Below are 16,247 nucleotides of genomic sequence, written 5' to 3'. Positions count from 1 at the left end.
CTCCATGTTGTCCTTCCTAGGCACCGTCCGCTGGGACTTGCGAGGAGAAGGATGAATCCTCGCGTGTACCGTCCGCTGGTGGACCTGTCGACAATGGAAGAACGCCATATAATACTACGCTACAGACTTGACCGTGCCACTATCCATGATCTGTGTGCCCAGCTGGAGCCAGCCCTGATGTCCCCCATCCGCCAACCCACAGGGATTCCCCTTCTGGTGCAGGTTCTGTCAGTCCTCCATTTTTTGGCAAGTGGATCATTCCAGACAACAGTGGCCATGTCATCTGGAATGTCTCAGCCTATGTTTTCCAGGATTTTGACCAGAGTGTTGTCTGCCCTGATGAAACGCATGCAGAGCTACATCATATTCCCAGAGGAGGGTGAATTGCCTACAGTGAAGGGTGATTTCTATGCCCTTGGACATATCTCCAACATCATTGGTGCCATTGATGGGACACATGTGGCTTTGGTGCCCCCAAGAGACGATGAGCAGGTGTACAGGAACAGGAAAAATTACCATTCGATGAATGTCCAGGTGGTCTGTTTGGCTGACCAGTACATCTCCCATGTAAATGCCAAGTTCCCTGGGTCAGTGCATGACGCGTATGTTATGCGAAATAGCAGCATCCCCTATGTGATGGAGCAGCTACAGAGACAACGTGTGTGGCTAATAGGTGACTCTGGTTACCCCAACCTGCCTTGGCTACTGACCCCAGTGAGGAATCCCCGGACCAGGGCAGAGGAACGGTACAATGAGGCCCATGGGCGGACTAGGAGGATCATAGAAAGGACCTTTGGCCTCCTGAAGGCCAGGTTTAGGTGCCTGCATATGACAGGGGGATCCCTGATGTACTCACCAAAGAAGGTGTGCCATATCATCGTGGCCTGCTGTATGCTTCACAATCTGGCATTGCGACGTCAGGTTCCTTTCCTGCAGGAGGATGGTGCAGATGGTGGTGTTGAAGCAGCTGTGGAGCCTGCGGAGAGTGAAGAGGAGGAAGACTCAGAGGACGACACAGACAACAGGGACAGAGTTATAGAACAGTATTTTCAGTAGCACACAGGTAAGAATCACCCATGCCATTTTACATTTCCTGAAAGCCTCCTGCATCTCAACTTTGTCTATTTCACCCCAGAACTTTTAACATGATGTTTGATTTTCCGTTCCCTTTTCAGTGCTGTATGTCCCACTGCGTGACTTCTGCTTGGTTAGCCCATGGACTAATGCTAAGTGACCTCGGTATGTGTTCAGCACAAAGTTAACAGAACGTAATTGATATGTAATGTGTTATACATTTATAAATAAGACAGGCTGAGTCCTGATTGATTTCAGTGCAATGAGTGATTTATTTTTTGTGCAAGATGATGGTACATGAAAGTAAAACAGTGATGGGTGGGGGTGGAGTAATGTCCATGGCAGAGTCCAGTTCTCAGTCTGACAGGTGCATTGTCCATATGCCTGTGGAAGGATGGAGCAGGGGCAGTTCAAGGTTTGACAGGGTGGCAATGTGGAACAGTGGGAGGACTTCAGGGGGTATCTGATGCTGGCGGGGGTCTTGACATCCTACTCTGTCGATTTTTTTGATCTCAGGCTCCTCTTGCGGGGTGGTTGTTGTTCAGCAGGAGGTGGGGTTCTGGTGGCCTGTCGTTGTGGTGGGGCCTCCTGTCCACTAGCGCCGGCGGAGGTGGTAGGCTGTTCCTGTTCCGGGCTAGTGACAGGGGCCCTGTGTGATGCCACATGGTCCCGAAACGTGTCCTCTATACGGTTCAGGGCCTGGACTATGCTCCCCATAGCGGTAGAGATGTTGGTTAGGTGGTAGCTGAACCCCATGTAGCGTTCCTCCTGCTGTGCCTGGATCTCCTGGAACCTGGCCAGTACCGTCGCCATCGTCTCTTGTGAGTGGTGGTAGGCTGCCATGATGGTGGTGAGGGCCTCTTGGATAGTGGGTTCCCTGGGCCTCTCCTCCCCCCCTCCTGTCGCACAGCAGCCCTCCGAGTTGCCCTGTTTCCCTGGGCCTCTGTCCCCTGGACGGTGTGCCCACTACCACTGCCCCCAGGTCCCTGTTGTTGTTGGGGTGGTGGGTTACCCTGGGTGCCCTGTAGTGGCAGACACACCGCTGCTTGACCTGTCCTAGAGACTGAGGCATGGGCCCGCTGGGTGGGAGCTGTGCTGTTGTTCCCAGAGGGGGTTGGGTCTGCAGTGGCCTGTGTCTGGGTGAGGGGAACCGACTGTCCAGAGGTCCCCGATGGTCCGGGCTGGTCATCAGGGTCCAGGTCGACAGAGCTGCTGTCATCACTAGGGGCCTCTTCCGGGGGTGGGATGGACATTTCTGGTCCCTCCTGACCGGTGTGTTGTCGTTCGGGTCCTGCATGGGGTAAGAGGGTATGGTTATTGTTTCTGTGTGTGCATTTGCTTGCGTTTTATGGGTGCCCTTGTCCCCCAGTGCTGGCATTCCCTTGGGGGAGGTGTTGTGAGGGTGTTTTGTGGGGGGGGGGATGGGCATGTGCAGTGGTCATGCTTAGGTGATGGGTGTCCATAGTTTGGGGATGGCATGCAGGGGTTGGTGTTGGGTGGGTTGTGCTGGAGAGACATTCTCAGGGAGGATGTGTGATGGGGGGTTGGGGGTGAGGGTGGGGGTGGGGGTTAGCATGCTGGGGGGGGTGAAGTAGTTGAGCTTGTACTTACCAGAGTCCATTCCTCCGGATACTCCAGCGAGGCCATCAGGATGCAGGATGTTTAGTACCTCTTGCTCCCATGCTGTGAATTCGGGTGGTGTGGGTGGTGGTCCCCCGCCAGTCTTCTGCACTGCGATGTTGTGTCGCGAGACCATCGATCGCACCTTCCCCCGTAGGTCGTTCCATCGTTTGCGGATGTCGTCCCTATTTCTGGGATGCTGTCCCACCGCGTTGACCCTGTCCACGATCCGCTGCCATAGCTCCGCCTTCCTGGCTATCGTGGTGTGCTGCACCTGTGAGCCGAAGAGCTGGGGTTCTACTCTTATGATTTCCTCCACCATGACCCGAAGTTCTTGGTCCGAAAAGCGTGGGTGCCTTTGGGGTGCCATGGGGTGGTGTGTATGAGGTGTGGGGTGGTGTATGTGGTGATGTGTGTGTTGGTGTGTGGTGCTTTGTGCTTCTATGTGGTGTGTGTGATGGTGTTGTGTGCCTCTGTGTGATGTAGCTCTATTTTCGCTGATGTGTCTATCTCCTTCGTCTCTGATTTTTGTTAGTAGGGGTTTGTGGGTGATGTGGGTGTGTGTTTTATATTGTAATGGGTGTGTGGGAGTGGTGTGTGTATGTGTTTCAGGTGTGTGCCTTTCACATTGTCCAATGTGGTAGAGGTTTGTAAAGGTGTGTGTATTTTGACCGCGGCGGTGTGTACCGCCAATGGACTACCGCGTTTGAAAGACCGCCGCGCGGATTTGCGGGTCGTAATGGCATGGGCGTATTTCTGTTGGAGTGGCGGTGGAGGTTTGGTCATCTCCAGTTTACCACTGGCCGCTGATGTGGCGGACTGCAGTGGAGGTCGGATTTTTGGAGGTTTTGCAGTTGTGGGTCAGAATGTCCGTAGCGGCTGGCCGCGGCGGTATTGTGGCGGCCTTCTGACTGGCGGTAAGCGGCTTTTACCGCCGAGGTCAGAATGACCCCCTCTGTGTCTGCAGGAGCCTCTCTGTCTGCAGGAGCCTCTGTGTGCACAGGAGCCTCTGTGTCTGCAGGAGCCTCTGTGTCTGCAGGAACCTCTATGTCCGCAGGAGCCTCTGTGTCCGCTGAAGCCTCTGTATCAGCTGAAGCCTCTGTGTCTGCAGGAGCCTCTGTGTCTGCAGGAGCCTCTGTGTCTGCAGGAGCCTCTGTGTCCACAGGAGCCTCTGTGTCTGTCTGCAGGAGCCTCTGTGTGCGCAGGAGCCTCTGTGTGCGCAGGATCCTATGTGTCTATGGTACCCTCTGTGTGCACAGCACCCTATGAAGGAGCCTCTCGGTGCGCAGGAGCCTCTGTGTCCGCTGAAGCCTCTGTGTGCGCAGGAGCCTCTGTGTCTGCAGGAGCCTCTGTGTCTGCAGGAGCCTCTGTGTCTGCAGGAGCCTCTGTGTACACAGGAGTGTCTGTGTACGCAGGAGTGTCTGTGTACGCAGGAGTCTCTGTGTACGCAGGAGTCTCTGTGTGTACAGGAGCCTCTGTGTGTGCCGGAGCCTCTGTGTGTGCAGGAGCCTCTGTGTGTGCAGGAGCCTCTGTGTGCGCAGGAGCCTCTGAGTGTGCAGGAGCCTCTGAGTGTGCAGGAGCCTCTGTGTCCGCTGAAGCCTCTGTATCTGCAGGAGCCTCTGTGTCCACTGGAGCCTCTATGTCCGCAGGAGCCTCTGTGTCTGCAGGAGCCTCTGTGTCCATTGAAGCCTCTGTGTCTGCAGGAGCCTCTGTGTCTGCAGGAGCCTCTGTGTCTGCAGGAGCCTCTGTGTGTGCAGGAGCCTCTTTGTTTGCAGGAGCCTCTTTGTTTGCAGGAGCCTCTGTGTTTGCAGGAGCCTCTGCATCTGCAGGATCCTCTGCGTCCGCAGGAGCCTCTGTGTCAGCAGGAACCTCTGCGTCCGCAGGAGCCTCTGCGTCCGCTGAAGCCTCTGTGTGTGCAGGAGCCTCTGTGTCCGCAGGAGCCTCTGTGTCCGCAGGAGCCTCTGTGTCTGCAGGAGCCTCTGTGTCCGCAGGAGCCTCTGTGTCCGCTGAAGCCTCTGTGTGCGCAGGAGCCTCTGTGTGCGCAGGAGTGCCCAGGAGCCTCTGTGTGTGCAGGAGCCCCAGTGTCTGCAGGAGCCTCTGTGTCTGCAGGAGCCTCTGTGTCTGCAGGAGCCTCTGTGTCCGCTGAAGCCTCTGTGTCTGCAGGAGCCTCTGTGTCCGCAGGAGCCTCTGTGTCTGTCTGCAGGAGCCTCTGTGTGCGCAGGAGCCTCTGTGTGCTCAGGATCCTATGTGTCTATGGTACCCTCTGTGTGCACAGCACCCTATGAAGGAGCCTCTCGGTGCGCAGGAGCCTCTGTGTCCGCTGAAGCCTCTGTGTGCGCAGGAGCCTCTGTGTCTGCAGGAGCCTCTGTGTCTGCAGGAGCCTCTGTGTACACAGGAGTGTCTGTGTACGCAGGAGTGTCTGTGTACGCAGGAGTCTCTGTGTACGCAGGAGTCTCTGTGTGTACAGGAGCCTCTGTGTGTGCAGGAGCCTCTGTGTGCGCAGGAGCCTCTGAGTGTGCAGGAGCCTCTGAGTGTGCAGGAGCCTCTGTGTCCGCTGAAGCCTCTGTATCTGCAGGAGCCTCTGTGTCCACTGGAGCCTCTATGTCCGCAGGAGCCTCTGTGTCTGCAGGAGCCTCTGTGTCCATTGAAGCCTCTGTGTCTGCAGGAGTCTCTGTGTCTGCAGGAGCCTCTGTGTCTGCAGGAGCCTCTGTGTGTGCAGGAGCCTCTTTGTTTGCAGGAGCCTCTTTGTTTGCAGGAGCCTCTTTGTTTGCAGGAGCCTCTGTGTTTGCAGGAGCCTCTGCATCTGCAGGATCCTCTGCGTCCGCAGGAGCCTCTGTGTCAGCAGGAACCTCTGCGTCCGCAGGAGCCTCTGCGTCCGCTGAAGCCTCTGTGTGTGCAGGAGCCTCTGTGTCCGCAGGAGCCTCTGTGTCCGCAGGAGCCTCTGTGTCTGCAGGAGCCTCTGTGTCGGCAGGAGCCTCTGTGTCCGCTGAAGCCTCTGTGTGCGCAGGAGCCTCTGTGTACGCAGGAGTGCCCAGGAGCCTCTGTGTGTGCAGGAGCCCCAGTGTCTGCAGGAGCCTCTGTGTCTGCAGGAGCCTCTGTGTCTGCAGGAGCCTCTGTGTCCGCTGAAGCCTCTGTGTCTGCAGGAGCCTCTGTGTCCGCAGGAGCCTCTGTGTCCTCTGAAGCTGGAGCCTCTGTGTGCGCTGGAGCCTCTGTGTGCGCTGGAGCCTCTGTGTCCGCAGGAGCCTCTGTGTCCGCAGGAGCCTCTGTGTCCGCAGGAGCCTCTGTGTCCGCTGAAGCCTCTGTGTCCGCTGAAGCCTCTGTGTGCGCAGGAGCTTCTGTGTCCGCTGAAGCCTCTGTGTCTGCAGGAGCCTCTGTGTCCGCTGAAGCCTCTGTATCTGCAGGAGCCTCTGTGTCAGCAGGAGCCTCTATGTGTGCAGGAGCCTCTGTGTGCGCAGGAGCTTCTGTGTCCGCTGAAGCCTCTGTGTCTGCAGGAGCCTCAGTGTCCACTGAAGCCTCTGTGTGTGCAGGAGCCTCTGTGTCAGCAGGAGCCTCTATGTGTGCAGGAGCCTCTGTGTCTCAGAAACCTCTGTGTCTGCAGGAGCCTCTGTGTGTGCAGGAACCTCTGTGTCTGCAGGAACCTCTGTCTCCACTGAAGCCTCTGTGTCCGCAGGAGCCTCTGTGTCCGCAGGAGCCCCAGTGTCTGCAGGAGCCTCTGTGTGCGCAGGAGCCTCTGTGTCCGCTGAAGCATCTGTATCTGCAGGAGCCTCTGTGTCCACTGAAGCCTCTGTGTCTGCAGTTGCCTCTGTGTCAGCAGGAGCCTCTATGTGTGCAGGAGCCTCTGTGTGCGCAGGAGCTTCTGTGTCCGCTGAAGCCTCTGTGTCTGCAGGAGCCTCTGTGTCTGCAGGAGCCTCTGTGTCCGCTGAAGCCTCTGTGTGTGCAGGGGTCTCTGTGTCAGCAGGAGCCTCTATGTGTGCAGGAGCCTCTGTGTCTCAGAAACCTCTGTGTCCGCAGGAGCCTCTGTGTGTGCAGGAACCACTGTGTCTGGAGGAACCTCTGTCTCCGCTGAAGCCTCTGTGTGCGCAGGAGCCTCTTTGTGTGCAGGAGCCTTGGTGTGTGCAGGAGCCTCTGTGTCCGCAGGAGCCCCAGTGTCTGCAGGAGCCTGTGTGTGTGCAGGAGCCTCTGTGTCTGCAGGAGCCTCTGTGTGCGCAGGAGCCTCTGTGTGCGCAGGAGCCTCTGTGTGCGCAGGAGCCTCTGTGTGCGCAGGAGCCTCTGTGTCCGCTGAAGCATCTGTATCTGCAGGAGCCTCTGTGTCCACTGAAGCCTCTGTGTCTGCAGTTGCCTCTGTGTCAGCAGGAGCCTCTATGTGTGCAGGAGCCTCTGTGTCTGCAGAAACCTCTGTGTCCGCAGGAGCCACTGTGTGTGCAGGAGCCTCTGTGTGTGCAGGAGCCTCTGTGTCTGCAGGAGCTTCTGTGTCTGCAGGAGCCTCTGTGTCCGCAGGAGCCTCTGTGTCTGCAGGAGCCTCTGTGTCTGCAGGAGCCTCAGTGTCTACAGGAGCCTCTGTGTCCGCAGGAGCCTCTGTGTCCGCTGAAGCCTCAGTGTCTGCAGGAGCCTCTGTGTCCGCTGAAGCCTCTGTATCTGCAGGAGCCTCTGTGTGCGCAGGAGCCTCTGTGTCCGCTGAAGCTTCTGTGTCCGCTGGAACCTTTGTGTCCGCAGGAGCCTCTGTGTCCGCAGGAGCCTCTGTGTCCGCATGAGCCTCTGTGTCAGCAGGAGCCTCTGTGTCAGCAGGAGCCTCTGTGTGCGCAGGAGCCTCTGTGTGCGCAGGAGCCTCTGTGTGCGCAGGAGCCTCTGTGTCTGCAGGAGCCTCTGTGTCCGCTGAAGCCTCTGTGTGTGCAGGAGCCTCTGGGTGCTCAGGAGCCTCTGTGTCCGCTGAAGCCTCTGTATCTGCAGTAGCCTCTGTGTCCACTGAAGGCTCTGTGTCTGCAGGAGCCTCTGTGTCTGCAGGAGCCTCTGTGTCAGCAGGAGCCTCTATGTGTGCAGGAGCCTCTGTGTCTGCAGAAAACTCTGTGTGTGCAGGAGCCTCTGTGTGTGCAGGAGCCTCTGTGTCTGCAGGAACCTCTGTCTCCGCTGAAGCCTCTGTGTGCGCAGGAGTGTAGTGCTTTCCTCTTATCTAGTTTCTAAGCACTAACATAACACAACAGAAATGCACTTCTGAGGTCAAAGAAGACTTTTATTGTTGTTAATTCTTCCCCAACCACAATATTTATGAATGACGAATTAGTAGCTTTCAAGTCCGCGTTAATCAAACAAAATATATCAGTTTGCAATATACACAGCAGGTTATATTTATAAGATATTGAATGCAAAGCAAAACAAATACTTCACCGTGTGGGAACTATCTACAGCTTCATCTTTCTAAGGTCTGCAAGCTGATGACCCCTGTCAGCCGCGAGAAAGAGAGATTCATCTACCCACACGGGATTGCTGGCAGCCTGCGCCAAGCTCCAGCACGAGGTCCGGCAGATTCGAATCTCACTCTCTGCAGCCTGCTACATTCGTTACAAAGGTGTGCCCCCTCCTCTCAGACCTGGGAAACTGAGCAAGCCTTTTGGAGACTGGCCAGGTCTCCAAGACTACTCCTGTTCCCAAGCTCAAGCAGAGAGAACAACACCCATGTACTCTCTCTTATCATGTCTAGTCTACTGTGAGAAAAACATCTTGGTTCTCTGGTGCAAAAACACAGCTTGGAAAAATACAGCTTGGATTCCCAACTGCAAGATCTAACTCCACGTTAAAGGCAATAGGCAGCTAACCTAAATATCAAATGCAATGTATAATATCATGTCAAAGCCCATAGGCAGCTGAGCTGAATATAAAATGCAATGTATAATATCATGTCAAAGCCAATAGGCAGCGGAGCTGAATACAAAATGTAATATATGATATCATGTCAAAGCCAATAGGCAGAATATCTAATAGCATGTCAAAGTCAATAGGCAGCTAAACTGAATACATCATGTCAAAGTCAATAGGCATGCAATGTCAAAGCCAATAGGCGGCTAGACTGGATACAGCATGTCAAAGCCAATAGGCAGAATACAGAATGTAATGGCTAATGCAATGTCAAAGCCCATAGGCGGCTCAACTGAATACAGAAAGTAATGGCTAATGCCATGTCAAAGCCAATAGGCGGCTCAACTGAACAAAACATACCATGTGCTACTGGTGAACATTGAGCAACTAATATGCGCAGTGGTGAAACACAAAGTCATTGGTCAAACAAACTCCATCAAATGGCAGTACATTCCGCCCTTTGACCAATGAATTTTTGTTTCACATATCTCTTGTTTCAAACAAAAACAAAAAACATCAGCACAAACAAAAAAAACATTATGATCAAAGCAATCCCTGTAAAGCAATAGAAGTGAATTAACACATTGATTTCATAACCTTTCACATCAGATACATCTACATAGAAAAGACTGGGCAATTTTTATACTCTGAGTGAGTCTCTAATTCAACAGTGTTAGCAGTTTGATGTAGCATGAGTTCTACTCATGTAAAGATGCACGGTCCACCTGAAAGGTTTGCTGGAAGATAAGCAAAAGTCAGAGTTCCATACGAGAAGGAAAAAAAAAAAAAAAAAAACACAGCTTAGTTCCAGTGGAAGAATGCAATCAAACAAGTTGAACTTGAACTGAAGGCGCAGTTTGCGCAAAATGGATCCATGGTGCTGGCACTTTACTCAGCCAGGTTCAGGTTGGGGGTTCGGTCCCTTCCCCGACCCCACACGCACACACCGGAAGGGGGACCACACAGCACACTCAGGGACACTGGCGAAACGTGGTAGGATCTGCAAAAGAAACAAGTATGACTTTTCTTGCAAATAAAATTTTTCATTTAAACTGCACCCTTCCTCTTTCTTTCCCTGTTTTATAATCAGCAGGACGTTTTTGAGGCCCTTTGTTATATTCACTGCAGGTTCTGGAGGATCACTTGAGGCTTCAGCCCACACATCAGCACTGAGGTTTTTATCTGCTGCGCCACAGCTTCCCTTTTCTTGCACTGTCAGAAGGGCTGGGGCAGACTCCTTCTTTACCAAACCTCCATTCACTGCACTTTTGTCAAGTTGGGCCATTCTGTCTCCAATTTGTATGAATGAATCAGATTCTTTTCTAGGTATCAGCATAATTTCGATTTTTCCTTGGTAATTTGCAGCAATCACTCTCCCTAAAACCTGATCAATTTGCCATTTCTGTCCTGGTAACTTTCCTCTCCCCAACTGCTCTGTGACTGCTTGCATGACAGATTGCTTTTGTGCGTGCTGCACAGTTTTTATCAAATCTAGGGGAATGTGCATCTCTCTCATCTCTGCCCACCTGTAAGTGGCCTTTTCTCTCAGCTGTTCACATTTCTGGGGCACCCACTTAGCCATCCCCACTAAGGCAGAATTCTGGGTGTACACTTCTCTCTCTGAATTTTTCTCATTAACATCTGCAAGGTAATTGAACCAGTTAGGTGCTAAAACATTAGCAATGAACCAAAAATCAGCATAAAAATGACACATCTCACGTAGCTCTTGCTTTAAAATCTGACACACATTATACAACGCTGTTCCTTCTACTGTGCCAGAAAACAACATTTCAGTCAATGAATCATTAGTAAAACAAACATGCTTTTTATCTTCAGTGGACACGAATTCAAATGGTGCACACAACTTCATTGGTAACTCTTTTACCTGTGGTACTCTAGCCCTGTCTTGCAAGTACCAGATCCATTGTATGATTCTAGCTAGGGGCACTATTTTCTTTCCTTGTTCATGATTTACATGTACATAAGTATTTCCTTCTTGCACTGCGCAGAAACCTAAAGTCTGCATTATTTCATTTGCCAAATCACAAGCGCGCAGCTGCATATAATTTTTCACAGTGACCATATACAAAAGTGTTAGGATTTCACTCAAATGAGGGCTATTCTTTTTCCAAAAATCAAACAAGCTAATGAAAGTCGGCTCTTGCTCTAAAATCCTTCGTTTTACTTGTGCATTTTGCAACGGTAACTCGTAAATCACATTCTGGTCTCTCTCGTCCGTGTTATCAGTTAAGGAATGCATTTTGTCTGCCAAAAACCCTGGCTCACACGAAAGCTCAGTGCAGCTCGGAGCTGTCTTAACCCCCTCATTACTGGAATGGGACAAGAAAGATTCTTCAAAAACAGCCTTTTTATAACTTTGAGTCGGGCTAATTTGCTCACCTAAATTCCTATTTTCATGTTCCAACTTCCTACATTTCTCCTGCATTTCTCTGTAAGCAGATAAAGGTATCCAGACCTTTCTGTCATCATTACTTCCAAAAGACAATATCATGTCAAACACGTTTTCTACATATGTACAACAGGAATTATTTCTCAAAGCAGTATCAGGCAGTTTAGCTACACATGCATTTTCAGACATGGTCTGTCGTGTTACTGTGATTCTCCAAAAAAACAATTTCTGTAATTCTCCAAACAACAGAAACAATTACACTTTTAAAGTGTGCACTTAGAAATCTACCAATTCGTCAATACCCTCTTAATCACCTCTTAATGACCGGCACCCCACGTCTTCTGGTACCAATTGTAGTGCTTTCCTCTTATCTAGTTTCTAAGCACTAACATAACACAACAGAAATGCACTTCTGAGGTCAAAGAAGACTTTTATTGTTGTTAATTCTTCCCCAACCCCAATTTTTATGTATGACGAATTAGTAGCTTTCAAGTCCGCGTTAATCAAACAAAATATATCAGTTTGCAATATACACAGCAGGTTATATTTATAAGATATTGAATGCAAAGCAAAACAAATACTTCACCGTGTGGGAACTATCTACAGCTTCATCTTTCTAAGGTCTGCAAGCTGATGACCCCTGTCAGCCGCGAGAAAGAGATTCATCTACCCACACGGGATTGCTGGCAGCTGGCGCCAAGCTCCAGCACGAGGTCCGGCAGATTCGAATCTGACTCTCTGCAGCCTGTTACATTCGTTACAAAGGTGTGCCCCCTCCTCTCAGACCTGGGAAACTGAGCAAGCCTTTTGGAGACTGGCCAGGTCTCCAAGACTACTCCTGTTCCCAAGCTCAAGCAGAGAGAACAACACCCATGTACTCTCTCTTATCATGTCTAGTCTACTGTGAGAAAAACATCTTGGTTCTCTGGTGCAAAAACACAGCTTGGAAAAATACAGCTTGGATTCCCAACTGCAATGTCTAACTCCACGTTAAAGGCAATAGGCAGCTAACCTAAATATCAAATGCAATGTATAATATCATGTCAAAGCCCATAGGCAGCTGAGCTGAATATAAAATGCAATGTATAATATCATGTCAAAGCCAATAGGCAGCGGAGCTGAATACAAAATGTAATATATGATATCATGTCAAAGCCAATAGGCAGAATATCTAATAGCATGTCAAAGTCAATAGGCAGCTAAACTGAATACATCATGTCAAAGTCAATAGGCATGCAATGTCAAAGCCAATAGGCGGCTAGACTGGATACAGCATGTCAAAGCCAATAGGCAGAATACAGAATGTAATGGCTAATGCAATGTCAAAGCCCATAGGCGGCTCAACTGAATACAGAAAGTAATGGCTAATGCCATGTCAAAGCCAATAGGCGGCTCAACTGAACAAAACATACCATGTGCTACTGGTGAACATTGAGCAACTAATATGCGCAGTGGTGAAACACAAAGTCATTGGTCAAACAAACTCCATCAAATGGCAGTACAAGGAGCCTCTGTGTGCGCAGGAGCCTCTGTGTGCGCAGGAGCCTCTGTGTGTGCAGGAGCCTCTGTGTCCGCAGGAGCCCCAGTGTCTGCAGGAGACTCTGAGGGTGATTCTGAGTCTGGCGGGCGGCGGAGGCCGCCCGCCAGACTTCCCCCTCCAAAATACCGCTCCGCGGTCGAAAGACCGCTGAGGGTATTTTGGGTTTTGCACTGGGCTGGCGGGCGACCGCCAAAAGACCGCCCGCCAGCCCAGTGCAAAACACCCTTCCCACGAGGACGCCGGCTCAGAATTGAGCCGGCGGAGTGGGAAGGTGCGACGGGTGCAGTGGCACCCGTCGCGTATTTCAGTGTCTGCAAAGCAGACACTGAAATACAAAGTGGGGCCCTCTTACGGGGGCCCCTGCAGTGCCCATGCCATTGGCATGGGCACTGCAGGGGCCCCCAGGGGCCCCACGACACCCCATACCACCATCCTGTTCCTGGCGGGCGAACCGCCAGGAACAGGATCGCGGTATGGGGTGTCAGAATCCTCCATGGCGGCGCAGCGAGCTGCGCCGCCATGGAGGATTCATTTGGGCAGCGGAAAACCGGCGGGAGACTGCCGGTTTTCCGCATCTGACCGCGGCCAAACCACCGCGGTCAGAATGCCCTGCGGGGCACCGCCAGCCTGTTGCCGGTGCTCCCGCCAACCCTGGCCCCGGCGGTCCATGACCGCCGGGGTCAGAATGACCCCCTCTGTGTCTGCAGGAGACTCTGTGTTGGAGCCCCAGTGTCTGCAGGAGCCTCTGTGTCTGCAGGAGCCTCTGTGTGCACAGGAGCCTCTGTGTCTGCAGGAGCCTCTGTGTCTGCAGGAACCTCTATGTCCGCAGGAGCCTCTGTGTCCGCTGAAGCCTCTGTGTCTGCAGGAGCCTCTGTGTCTGCAGGAGCCTCTGTGTCCGCAGGAGCCTCTGTGTCTGTCTGCAGGAGCCTCTGTGTGCGCAGGAGCCTCTGTGTGCGCAGGATCCTATGTGTCTGTGGTACCCTCTGTGTGCACAGCACCCTATGAAGGAGCCTCTTGGTGCGCAGGAGCCTCTGTGTCCGCTGAAGCCTCTGTGTGCGCAGGAGCCTCTGTGTCCGCTGAAGCCTCTGTGTCTGCAGGAGCCTCTGTGTCTGCAGGAGCCTCTGTGTCTGCAGGAGCCTCTGTGTACGCAGCAGCCTCTGTGTACGCAGGAGTCTCTGTGTACGCAGGAGTCTCTGTGTGTACAGGAGCCTCTGTGTGCGCAGGAGCCTCTGTGTGCGCAGGAGCCTCTGTGTGCGCAGGAGCCTCTGAGTGTGCTGAAGCCTCTGTATCTGCAGGAGCCTCTGTGTCCACTGGAGCCTCTATGTCTGCAGGAGCCTCTGTGTCCACTGAAGCCTCTATGTCTGCAGGAGCCTCTGTGTCTGCAGGAGCCTCTGTGTCTGCAGGAGCCTCTGTGTCTGCAGGAGCCTCTGTGTGTGCAGGAGCCTCTTTGTTTGCAGGAGCCTCTGCGTCTGCAGGAGCCTCTGCGTCTGCAGGAGCCTCTGTGTCCGCAGGAACCTCTGCGTCCGCAGGAGCCTCTGCGTCCGCTGAAGCCTCTGTGTGTGCAGGAGCCTCTGTGTCCGCAGGAGCCTCTGTGTCCGCAGGAGCCTCTGTGTCTGCAGGAACCTCTGTGTCTGCAGGAGCCTCTGTGTCCGCTGAAGCCTCTGTGTGCGCAGGAGCCTCTGTGTGCGCAGGAGTGCCCAGGAGCCTCTGTGTGCGCAGCAGCCTCTGTGTCTCCAGGAGCCTCTGTGTCTGCAGGAGCCTCTGTGTCTGCAGGAGCCTCTGTGTCTGCAGGAGCCTCTGTGTGCGCAGGAGCCTCAGTGTGCGCAGGAGCCTCAGTGTCTGCAGGAGCCTCTGTGTCTGCAGGAGCCTCTGTGTCTGCTGCAGCCTCTGTGTCTGCAGGAGCCTCTGTGTCTGCAGGAGCCTCTGTGTCTGCTGCAGCCTCTGTGTCTGCTGCAGCCTCTGTGTCTGCAGGAGCCTCCGTGTCTGCTGAAGCCTCGGTGTCAGCTGAAGCCTCTGTGTGCGCATAAGCCTCTGTGTCCGCAGGAGCCTCTGTGTCCGCAGGAGCCTCTGTGTCCGCAGGAGCCTCTGTGTCCGCAGGAGCCTCTGTGTCTGCAGGAGCCTCTGTGTCTGCAGGAGCCTCTGTGTCCGCTGAAGCCTCTGTGTGTGCAGGAGCCTCTGTGTGCAGGAGCCTCTGTGTCCGCAGGAACCTCTGTGTCCTCTGAAGCCTCTGTGTCTGCAGGTGCCTCTGTGTCTGCAGGAGCCTCTGTGTCCACGGAAGCCTCTGTGTCTGCAGGTGCCTCTGTGTCTGCAGGAGCCTCTGTGTCCACTGAAGCCTCTGTGTCTGCAGGAGCCTCTGTGTCTGCAGGAGCCTCTGTGTCTGAAGGAGCCTCTGTGTCTGCTGAAGCCTCTGTGTCTGCTGAAGCCTCTGTGTCCGCAGGAGCCTCTGTGTCTGCTGAAGCCTCTGTGTCCGCAGGAGCCTCTGTGTCTGCCGTACCCTCTGTGTCTGCTGAAGCCTCTGTGTCTGCGGTACCCTCTGTGTCCGCAGGAGCCACTGTGTCCGCAGGAGGCTCTGTGTCTGCCGTACCCTCTGTGTCCGCAGGAGCCTCTGTGTCTGCAGGAGCCTCTGTGTCTGCAGGAGCCTCTGTGTCTGCGGTACCCTCTGTGTGCGCAGCACCCTATGAAGGAGCCTCTGCGTGCGCATGAACTAAAATATTGTGCAATACCCAGAAAGAGGCCAATGTACTAGATTAAGGCACAAGAGAGTATACAGGGGTCGTACAGGACATATCAGATCCTATGGTTACAGTAACACTATCCATAATGCGGCACTTTTAGTTCTAGTTACAGACAGCTTTAGCTCTCTGGGAGACCTCCTGTTAACAATACTTTAAAAAGACACATAAGAAGCAGTACAGAGAGGGTGGGAGCTTTGGGTGACCCCTTCAGCCATTGGTTGTCATGTGTTTTTCACAGTTAACTATTGGTTGGATGTGCTATCCATCAGCCAATAGCATTTCGGGGATGGTTACCTTTGTTTACTGTTGCATTTGCTTTGATGACTGTGACAGGAAGTAGTTTATCTGACAGGAGTAAAGTGGGGGCTCCCAAACCCCCAAAGAGTACGACTTTGGAGCTGAGCTCAGGGTCTTCTTGTCTCCAAGACTCAGTGCACAAACCGTGCAGTCGAAATACTGCCCCATAAATCAAACAGGCGTCATGTAAAAAGGAGAAAAAAACTCCTAATGTAAATACTGTGTTTCTTTACCAGACTTAAGTCCTTCACTTAAAAACATTAGATTCTATCATTCCATTGAGTGTACTTATTAGAAGTGAAGGTTTCTAAACATGAACTTTGAAACATTCCCTGTCTGCCCCCTCCCTGGCACTATCCCAGCAGTGACCCAAGGGACACGTCTGCTGCCTCGTGTGCCCCACATGTATGGTCTATAATATTATAATATGTCCGGAGCAGCACCAAGGTCTATTAAACCACATCCAGGAGCCCTCTGTGCAGCGCCCATCCATCCTGATCTGAGGTTTCAAGGCGCTCTTAGATCTGATGATTAAAGAAAAGGAGGGACAGAGAAACAAAGTAATTGCTGAGGATCACACAGTCTGGGAGCAGGAAAGCTGGGATCGCATGTTACATTGTATTTTTCTGCAGAGTGGATACTCCCCATAATACATTGATTTGCACAGGAAATGACGTATATGTAAAGCTATAGATGGTGACTGGTTACTCTTATAATCCTT

The 16,247-nt window shown here is 52.8% G+C and overlaps 1 protein-coding gene across 2 annotated transcripts in view; it reads right to left on the bottom strand.

Moving 5' to 3' along the window:
- Window positions 1-16,247, bottom strand: part of LOC138249656 (NACHT, LRR and PYD domains-containing protein 3-like) — an 886,959-nt gene that overhangs the window by 310,597 nt on the left and 560,115 nt on the right. The gene's annotated exons all lie outside the window — the stretch shown is intronic.

Source organism: Pleurodeles waltl, chromosome 8 (assembly GCF_031143425.1).
Source record: "Pleurodeles waltl isolate 20211129_DDA chromosome 8, aPleWal1.hap1.20221129, whole genome shotgun sequence".
NCBI classification, from domain to species: domain Eukaryota; kingdom Metazoa; phylum Chordata; class Amphibia; order Caudata; family Salamandridae; genus Pleurodeles; species Pleurodeles waltl.
Note: the sequence above shows the minus strand (reverse complement) of the source record. Positions and strands in the feature narration are given on the sequence as shown.